At 43.9% G+C, this 10422-nt stretch overlaps 1 pseudogene; it reads right to left on the minus strand.

Moving 5' to 3' along the window:
* Positions 1-657: 657 nt before the first annotated feature.
* LOC130596972 (CD276 antigen-like) lies at positions 658-8487 on the minus strand (annotated as a pseudogene).
* Between the last annotated feature and the right edge of the window lie 1935 nt (positions 8488-10422).

Consider the following 10422-nt stretch of genomic DNA (forward strand, 5'->3'; position numbering starts at 1 on the left):
GTTGTCCCTGCTCCCTCTTCCTAGATGTTACCTCTTGCATACCCGCAAAGCGGCTTACAGTAAGTACTCAGATCATCTAGTTCACAAAATGTCTTTTACAGCTACCTTTTGTTCTCTCATGTCAAGCATTGTAGAGTCCCGCACATGGGAAAATGCATCAATACAATGGTATGTGTATATAACCTGGAGTGACAAAACATGCTTTACTTCTAACTTGTAGAAAGCTGCTCGATCCCAGTAGGATCTTGAACCCTTATTCGTGCAGCTAGTGACTCTAAAGCTCTTGGGATTGATTTATCCTCCGATTTCTGCTTTGGATCGTGCTAAGCAGAACAAACTACTGACCCCAGTCCTGCACCATAGAGGAGCATCCCCTCCATCTGCTCAGGAACAGGCTGCAGGCATCACATCTGAGAAACTATGGCCTGAAAAGGTGCAAACTCTGAGTTACTCTCACAACCAACAACTAACTCCTGTGAGGCTCAGGCACTACAGCAGAAAATGTTAAAGAATAATGTGTCCTGAGGCACTACATCTGTCCTAGGTTTTTGCTAACACCATAATTTCCTGCTGTTGTGCGCAGGCAGCTTACTTGTACCTTCTAACCACGTGCTGGATAACATTAAATATTTTGGCAAAAAAAAAAACAAGAATTCTTCAGGTTTGGTCATGCAAATGAAAGGCCTCATTACCTGTGCAGGACTCTAGTCTAGAGGACCTCCGTCTCCTCAGCTAGCAGATTATTACAGCTAGAACACCTATCAGAATGACAATGGAAACGATGCCAGCTGCCTGAGCACCTTGTCCATTTCTTTTCAGGTTTCTGTGACTTTCCGTGCTACACCCATTGCTTCGCTTCTGCTGAGTGTCTAGAAATAAAATAGAAAAATAATGTACCAAGGTATAAGTTTTTACATTTCATACCAGACAAATATTTGACCATATTTTACGCATAAAGTTCTGAAGGACTAAATATTTGTGCTATTCATATTACTGTGATTCTGGTGGTATTCCTTCTAAGAAAGGTACATCTCCAGCTTATTCTGTCTAATAATACAATGGCAGTTTATTCTTCCCTGTTATCATACTGCATGAATCCCTTTCTTCCTTCTTGTTCTTCTCATCTGTCAATCTTGGGACACTGTATGTTTGCGCTTGTATATAGATTCAGTTGAAAATTTATACAGAATCTATAATACAAATTTCATGGTATTCATAAAAGTGGGTGAAAACCTGTTTCCTTGATGTTAATGATGAATTTCTACTGATTGCTGCAGCTTGAAGTTTTAAAATATCTCAATGTTTCAAGTATGGCAATGCTTTTAGAAACCAACAAAAAATAGTAAGATGAATTCTGATTTAGCCAGAATACAATCTGAGGGAATGTTGTTAGGAAACTAATGAAAGGTTACTTAGTTTTCCTTTAATATGTGATGACAATAAGGGTATGCTATCATATAACCACTCTCATGTGCAACTTCTGCTCATGTGCACAATTTTTTGTTCCTGGAAATAGTTGACATTATTTGGCTATGTTTGTGGGATCAGTATTGTTAAGTCAACAATATGCAATTCCTTGGTGTGTTCAGTTAAACATCTACAGTTATGCAGATCATCAAATCTTCTTGTGCCAGGGTGCAGAAACCTGTGAGTGAATGGTGTGGCAGGAAGCAGGACCAGTAAGAGCAATGAGCAGATAAGCTGTCCTGCTCCACATAGCTTTTCTACACAGCTTTTTGGAAATCATGAACTCTGCTGTTGGCACTGTAATTAAAACTTTCTAACAGCTTGGGGTTTTTTTGTTTGGTGGGTTTTTTTTGTTGTTGTTGTTTTTTGTTTTGTTTTTTATAGCTTTCTGGTTTTGTGAACAGTTGAGTGGCTAATGCTTGTTTTTACTATTGATCACTCCTATTAGCAATAAATAGAATGTTATACTTGTGCTAGTAGGTCTATTGTTCTATGGGGCTAATATTACCTGTTCGATATAGGCATGCTTTAAATAGTGCATTGTACCAAACTGAATTTTGGAGACTGAAAAAAGAACTTTGAAACTAGCAGACTGAAAAGCAAATGTGAGTGCTGCAAAGCAGTGGGGCAGCAGTTTGGGAATCATGGATCTCTGGTACGGTGCTCTCTGAAAAACAATCTGACTCCCATGTCATCATGTTCCTGATGAACCAATGGGTAAAGCCTAGTGACTGCCTTGGATGCAAGAGCTTCTCAGTGCTATTGTCTTAACACGCTTGGTTCAATGTGAAAGAAATAAACAAAATCCATGGCTAAACATAACTAGCTTGACAAAACCTAAGCTCCTCTTGGCACTTTCTGGAACTTCTGAATTAATGCATACCCCTCACTAGTGTGTATGTGCACACAGACACGTTGATTGATATCCCTGTAAGCTAGAAAACATGAAGTAGCATGAAGGGACTTACAGTTGGCTGATAGATTTTCCTATAGTATCTTATTTTCTATGGAGCACTCTACTTGCATGTTAGAAGTGAATTTAACCTTCAATGTGCTAAAAATGCTGTAAGTGCCATTGCTGTTGGGGATGATCATTAGCTCTAGTTAGCTCCAATTGTCAGTTTTATTTATCCATTGCCAGACCTGCAGCTGAAAGTCACCTCCTCTCCAGTGCTGTCACTGTTACTTATTGGGCCACTGAGTATTGGTTGGCTATAACTAGCTGGAGAGCAGGAGAAAAAGAATAGTTGTTGACGTGTCAAAATGTACTGAAAATATAAAATTTTGATGTGGGTTCTGAAGCAGAAGGTCTGGGTTTCACACCATCCTCATGATGTGTAAGAGAAACACCTGCAGGTTTGGTATGTAAGCCAGAGAGCTGAGAGAATTACTGGAAGAGCAGAAAGCTGAAGCCAAACTCAGGAAGAAAGCAACTTCTTAAGCTGCTGTTACCCAGTAAGCCTTTATATTACTGAAAACCACGATGAAAGCCCTCCCACATGGGATAAACGGCTGTAATAGATTCTCACAGTTCTGTATTCCCTGTCTGTAACATTAAAATTGAGCAGGCTTCATTTCAGCAAAGGGCTGAACCATGTTTCAGAGTTAATGGTATGCTTAAATACAATATTGAAATGGCATGAATTTGGAAAGATGGAATGAGAGCTGGGCAAGTATGTGCAAGTGATACAAGTTCTTACCTGCTAAACTGAGAACCACTTCTGCGTGATGAACCATGCTGGTATAGTCAGCTTTCTCCAGTACTATACATTTGTATGTATGTTCATCACTCTGGCTGACGTTTAGTAATAGTAGAGAAAAATCGCCATTTTCCAATCTATCCCAGAATAACCGAGTCCTGTTTTTAAAGTGAATACACTGTTTACTTTCATTGTCTTGACCAGAGATCAATGCATGTACAACTGTACACTCCTCTTTATCGTCATCTATTTGCCAGTATACCCGTAGATTTTTTAAGTGCAATTTTCTTCCTCGATAAATGCAACTCAACGTAGTGTTTTCTCCAGGTTTACTGACAATGATCTTCTCCAGTGCAACCACTACAAGATTAAAAGAGACAGGAAAAAAAGGGAAGTTATGTGGAAGAGGTTTTACTCTTTTCAAGTATATTCTACCGCATGGGTGAACTCCAGTATTAGTACCTATACTAGGCAGATGAGCATGAACGCTTTATAGTCATTCCTACCTCCAGGTGTGCTGGTGACTAATTCTCTCCACATGTGTTTGTCTGTATTTTCCAAAGGGACATTTTGCAATGTAAAGCCTTCTAGTTATTTCCTTCTCCGATGACTAATTGGTCTAAGCATTCCCAGCCCCATGCTGCTCCTTGCCTGTAGACATATACTCAAGTCCTAATACTTCAATAATATTTTTTTTCTTTTTAAATTAAGAAAAATGGCAAAAACCACCAGGTGTAAATCACAGGAAGTGTAAAGACTGATGAGAAAAAGAGTACTGCCATTATTTTGAGACCCCCAAAATTATAAAGGGGGAGTAAAAGAGTGTTTCTCAAAGTGGGCATGTCATAGCAATCACGTTTTATTGCTGCGGTTAGTGTCGCCTTTTCAACAAATACACCCAGCTGGGAAACCAGCATGTCCAGGTACCTCTGGTGATACATTCATTAGACATTTATAACCTCTTATGGCCACGTGAGGTAGGCCAGTACAGTGTCTGGCTTTCAGGACACTTCTCCTGGCCTCAGGACATGAGAAAGGCAGGCTCTCCTCCTGGAGAGCAAGGTAAAAGCATGAGCTGGCTGACAAGTGATGCAGAAAGTACAGGTCAGTGACTCCCAGAGTGCTAGGGTGGTTCTGTCCACAGACTTTCTTCTGAGAGGGATGGGTCACCTCTCCTTCCTTCCAGCAGCCAAAACCTCTTGTGTAACTGGTTGCTGAGACCAAAGCAATGTGCATGTTGTAAATGCTGGACTAGAGGGTGGGGGGGGGGCATCAGACATGCAGTTGAATGGGAGACATTACAGCTGGGGAAAGGGATTATGTGGATGGGTGAGCTAGGGAAAGAAAGATGACAGGAGTGAGGGCTTGGAACTGTGGAAACAATGCATGGTGAAGTGCGAGGAAGGCAGCAATGTCCAGCAGGGGCATGTCTTTGTGCTGGTGCACAAGACTCAAGAAATAGTTCATCTACACTTTGAAGTTGGGCACTGTGTCTTAAAAATACCACTGAAGCAAACATAGTACTTGCAGGGAGGAAAGTTATGTTCTCTGAGCCCTTATCCCCTGTTGGGCGAGACAAGAAGTAACAGGTTTGACCTGCAAGAAGGCTGCTACAGCTCAGAGTTAGCAGAAAAAAACCCGTCACAGCAGCAGGAAAAGTGAACCCCAGGAAGACAGGCGCACCTCTGTCACTGGTGTTCTTCAGGAACAGGCCAGCTGGCATCTACTGAGACTGTATCTGGCACAGTTTGCCCTGATTTGGGGGAGTTTCCTTGATGACTTTGTTGGGCCCTTCTCAGTGATTAAGCAAGAACAGAGGAAAGACAACTCTTAAAAACATCTAAATATCAGCAGGTGATGTCATTTAACCTTATCTTTGATTTGAAAGGGATTTTTGGAACTGTAGTAAAAGACTAATACTGACTACTTGATACTGTGATGTGTAATACTAGTCATAATATAAGTATGGATGTTATCCAAGCATGTTAGATCTGCTTATCGACAGCCCTTATTACCCCACTTCTAAGGCTTTTTGCTGGCAGAGATAAAGGTGCAGGGATGTCTGTGAAGCAAGCAGAGCAATCTGAGCAAGAGCATCCATAAGGTTCTTGCTCTTCTCCCTACTGAAACTGATAGAAAAAAAATGGTTTTCTTCCTTCCCTGATGCACTTCAGAGAAACACTTCACTCTAAGGAATTCTTAAGTGTCTTGCTGAAAACATGAAGATGCTTATATTGTACCTATTACAACTACCTTGTGTATTTGGCCAAACGTATTAAAGAGAGTGCAGCTTCATTTTTAACTGAACTGTTCTGAACTTACCAGCTCTCATGGTGTGAAGGAACAGTAACAGAAATCCATAACTAAAATAAAAAGCAAAGAAGAGGTTACATGATTGACTTTAGCATCTCTGTTGTTTAAATAATCCATAAACCTAATATTGATTGTTTAGTACAGTAGCAGAAGTAGGTAAATTAGGTACTGTGACTACATAATGTCCCATTAAGTATTTGCATTTCTGACAGCTGCAAAACTTCTGTTCAAACGATGTAACTCTATGGATGGGTGGCTGAGGGCATGACTAGCAGTAAAATGTGCTAATATTGGAATTGAAGCAGAAGGCATGAAGCTGGTGTTACACCTGCTGGATGCTATGGGAAAACCGAGTTTAACATAGCTATAAAATCCAGGTGATTTAACCCTTATCATATACGGCTTTAAGAAAAATAAATGTGCAGCCCTTTCCTAAGAGTTACTTTTAAATAGCCTTTCACCACTATGCCTATCCGTATGTTGTGGTCTCCTTCCTCAAGACTTCTGTGAAAGAAAAGCAAGATGCTGGAATGGTTTTGGAATGAGAGCTGTGTGGCTGCAATTGCCCACTTTGATATTACCTCTCATGCAATAAGCTTGCTGAGCTGAGCAAAGGGATGCAAGTGCCTTCTCATCACCAGATTTCCCAGCTCACTTTTGCAAGCAAGCAGGACTGTGAGGCCACACTACCCAGGTGTGTTCCCTTCCCCAGTTGTTCTCAACCCTCAGTTAGCTCCAATACTGAGCCAAGGGCTGAGGCAATGGGGAGTACTGCCCTCAGAAGCCCACATCCACCCAGGAGTGAGCTCCATTGTCTTCCACTCAGACTGCTCTATGTTTTTCTCTAAACCAACCCTACCCTGCCTGACCCTCCTCCCTCCAAGCCCTAACCTAAGCTCATTCCCCCTGCATTCGTTTCTCACCTCACGTTCCCACATCAGCTGTGCATTAGAACATCCCCTCCCTCTTCCAGGCTTCCTGCCCTTTCCCCACAGTTCCTGCCTCTTTGTCTAGCAGAGACTAATCCAGCACCTCCCAGGCCCAGCATCAGTTCTGCCCAGCTTTACTTGTACCACCTGCCAGAGCACAACTCGGGTCTTCTCTGCTGTGGAGGAGGGTTGCTAACTCCCATCTGCCCTCTAAGAAAACTCTCACCTTTCCAAACACATTTGCTTTCCCATGGAGAAAGCAGAGAAAGTTCCTGACACAAAATGTACCTCCACTTGAAGCCCGGACTCCAGAGAATGGGATGGAGAAAGTTTAGGGAAGAGTCAGTCTGAACTGAAGAATATGAAGAAAGCACTTTCTTTTCCTTTTTTTATGTCTGTCGGAATGGCTTCATAGATGAGGTTTCAAAAGTTTAAGGGGATGCACAGTGTGGAACATTTCTACTCTGATACATATTTTGTAAATCTGCAATACTGTCAGGCAGCTCTGTTCTGTCTCTGTCAGTGGCTTTTGAGAGCTTTTACGTGTATTGGTTTTTTTGTCATATTTTTACACTGCAAGAGCCATCACTTTTGTGCTATGCTTACATATGTCAGTTTAGACAAGCTCACCATAATCTAGTCCTTAATCTCACAGCTGTGTTTATTTTATTGTTCCCTGCCGAAGTCAGAACCTAGGGGTATAGCAAGTCATTTGAATCAAATGAAGGACAACAGTTAACTGATCTTACGGGACTCTTTGGGGAATTTCCCATGGTAGGCATTTGCTAATGCCAACAAATATTTAGCTTGCTGGTCAGAACTGATTAGCTAATGTATATATACAAAGCAGGCCTTGATTTCTTATTTTAATAAATGATGACACAATCAAGATTGGACAGATCTAGAGATGCTCGTACTCTTAGTTGGAGGTAAGAGTGTGGTAATATGGGACAGTGTCAGCCCATGTTTGTCTGGAATAGCTCTAACACTAAGCTCCTGTTAGAAAAGGGGAGAAATGCTCTTGCTTGCTGAGAAGCCTCCTTTTTGCCTTGTATGTGCACTCAGCTTCTGTGTCCATCACTAGCAGTGGGCTTCACTAAGAACATGTGTAGATGTATTAGTTTCATAGGTTCTCTATTTTTTTTCATTTTTTTTTTTTAATTCTTTCCCACACCTTCCATGTCTATGTATTTTTTTAAAGTGTCATGTGGAACGGGAGAAAGTTGCACTTCCTCTTTCATACATTCATGTTTGCTGAGATTATTCTTCCTAGGAGCATCTCAACTTTTTCATGTACTATTTATTTTAGAGTTATATGATGCTGCTATTCTGACACAAACCAGCCAGACAAAAGATGTCCTGATGCTTGCAGTAATAACTTGGGGGCTTTTGCCCTGCTGCTGAAGTTTGCTTTGTCTCCTTCCCTTGTGGGGAAATCGCTCTTCTCGCATCAGCAAGTGCCCTGTGAAGCTTTTCTAACCCTTCCGTACGCCAACGCTAACCTGGGCTATGAAAAAAGGCAGGCCAGCTTTCTTTCTCTCATCAGTTATATTCGGCAAAAAGGCCAAATTAAATGCCAGTTACGTGCCTGCAGCCTTCGGTGACCGAGCACAGGCAGGTGGGGCAGGCAGGCGAGCGCTGAACCACGTAGGTGCCTTGCAAAACCCACCTCTCCCATCCACGGGCACCCGGCGCAGCTGCACACCCGGTACACGCAGGCAACACCGGGCACGTTTAAAACCGCCGTCCCGGGGCCGGGTTCCGTGGGGGGACCCCGCGCAGCAACTCGGTCCTGTCTCCATTTCGGAAGGCCACCCTGGCAGAACGTTTCCCGCACTGCAGCAGCGGCACTCGGATTTTATTAAGGAGGGCGGGTGTGTATCTTTCTGCCCCCTTCCCCTCCCCGCCAGCAGCCCGCCCGCGCCTCAACACCGTTTCCAGCGACAACCGTGGGGGGTCCCAGCTCTCATTGCCCCGAGGTCGCCACTCACCCTCGCAGCTCCATCGCAGCGGCTCTGGAGGCAGGCGGCTATCCGAGTTGTGCTGCGCCGCGCTAAGCCAAAGGCTCTTTGGTTCAGGCCGTTTCCCTTTTTCCCCTCCCACGTCTCCTCCTGACGGGGATTTCCGCCTTCCGTGCGCACCCGCGGCCGGCTCTGCTAGTAGGTCGGCACCCGCGCAGCTGACAAACCTCGCCTCTAGCGTCGTGGGGTGGCTGAGATCCGCCTTGTCCCTGCCACGCCGGGAGCTGAGGTGTGGGACTCCGGCTCCGTGGTGATTCAGTCCCGACGCTCCATTCCGGCTGTACGGAGGGTCTCAGGCCGCCGCCCGTCGGCACTGACACCTTCCCGAAGGCTCATCGGTACTGCCTGGCAGGGGGCTTCCGACCTCCGCGAAGGCGTCGGCCCCTGCGGGGAGGCCACGCTTGCCCCATCAGACAGGAGCCCTTCACCGCTGGGTCTGGGCGCTGCTGGAGGCGACGTGGGGAGTCAGGGCTGGACACTGGCTTTTGTGATAGCAGCGTCTTTTTGGCCCTGTGAGGCGGTGCAGCCCCACTGCGCCATTTGGGGTGTGTGTGGGGGTGAGGCAGAGTCCTGCAACCCGGCAGCATCCCCAGCCCTTTGCACAGAGCTGTGCTTCAAAATACATTTCAAAAGGCATCAGGTTTGTGATTGCATAATTAGTTACTAACCCTAAATGTGATCTGATATGGTGCCTGGCTGCGTCTGAAGATGTAGAAGATAAAAATTGACACAATCATGTTAATAATGGGTGCTGTAACAGTAGTCAGCTAATAGAAAGCTCTAGCTGGCATTTGCCAGCAGTGTTCATGTTTGGCTTGTTGACTGCCAGGCTCCTCTACCCAGCTGGGACTCCTTTGCCGACATGAACCTTGGTGACATGCACTGCAAAGCTGTCACTGACATTCTGCAAACAAATGCCACAGTGACTGTCCTTAAAGAAGTTTGTCACTTTAATACTTTATTTGGTCGTAGTTCTGAGTCACCCTGGGTATAGCAATTACTCTGTACCCTGTGAAGGAGAAACTCCAGGGTTGTGCAAGACATGGAGGTCTTGGTACCGTTCAGGCTCTCGATGCTGTCAGCAAGAAGGGAGCTCCTGCATTTGAGTCTTGAAGTCAACATGACTTCAGTCTGCATATTGCCAATAGGCTGCAAATCAGTGATCAGTTTGAGAGGGGAGACTTAAATTTACAGTAAATTTTAAGGAAGTTAAGCATTCCTGTGGAATTATGGCTGAATCGGAACATGTTGGCAGCAACTAATTCACATCTTTCACTGAAATATTCCCTGGCAGAATATCTTAGTTCAGGAAACTACTCTTTTGATGTTTATGCTGTTTTAATAACAGACACTTGGTGAACAGGGATGCACATGGAATCAGTTCTTTATGACTAAAACCTTCGTGACTCTAAAAGCCTGTGGCTTAACTTTATGGGTAAATTTTTAGAGTTCTGGATATAAATTTGTTCTTTTTAAAATGTGTAGCTTGAGTGCACTCTGCTGATGTACTTTGCAATGGTTTCTATCATGCTCTTTTCATACATGATGAATAGGAACCGCCTATTACCATACATGAATACCTTGCTTATTCTGAAAATGCTTTCCACCAAAAGTGGAAGGCAGATGTGTTCATAGCCAGGAGACTCTTTGAGATTTGGAAAGGTCAAGTGCAAACCTCTTTTCTGCCCCCACCAGGCTTTTGAGCCTGCATTGCCTGAAATCTCTTATTAGTTTTTAATTTAGAAGGCAACTTTGCTTTCCATTTGCCTTCTGAATTGTGTTTCATGAAGGCCCAGCCTTAGGCAGATCCTAAGTTGCTCCTACCTGCAGAACACCCAGAGGGCTTGAAATATAAGGATATTCTTCTGCCAGTGGTTTCATTCCTATAGCACATGCTGAACAGTTGTGTGGTTTATAAAAGCAGGCTCTCACTGCCAAATCGCTGCCATTGCATCTAAGATGTGCCTTGGTGAGTTCTCCACTGTTTCTTTC

This window comes from Pezoporus wallicus, unplaced genomic scaffold (genome assembly GCF_028554395.1).
Source record: "Pezoporus wallicus isolate ANWC-B61680 ecotype Strahan unplaced genomic scaffold, APGP_CSIRO_Pwel_v1 contig_1739, whole genome shotgun sequence".
NCBI lineage: Eukaryota > Metazoa > Chordata > Aves > Psittaciformes > Psittacidae > Pezoporus > Pezoporus wallicus.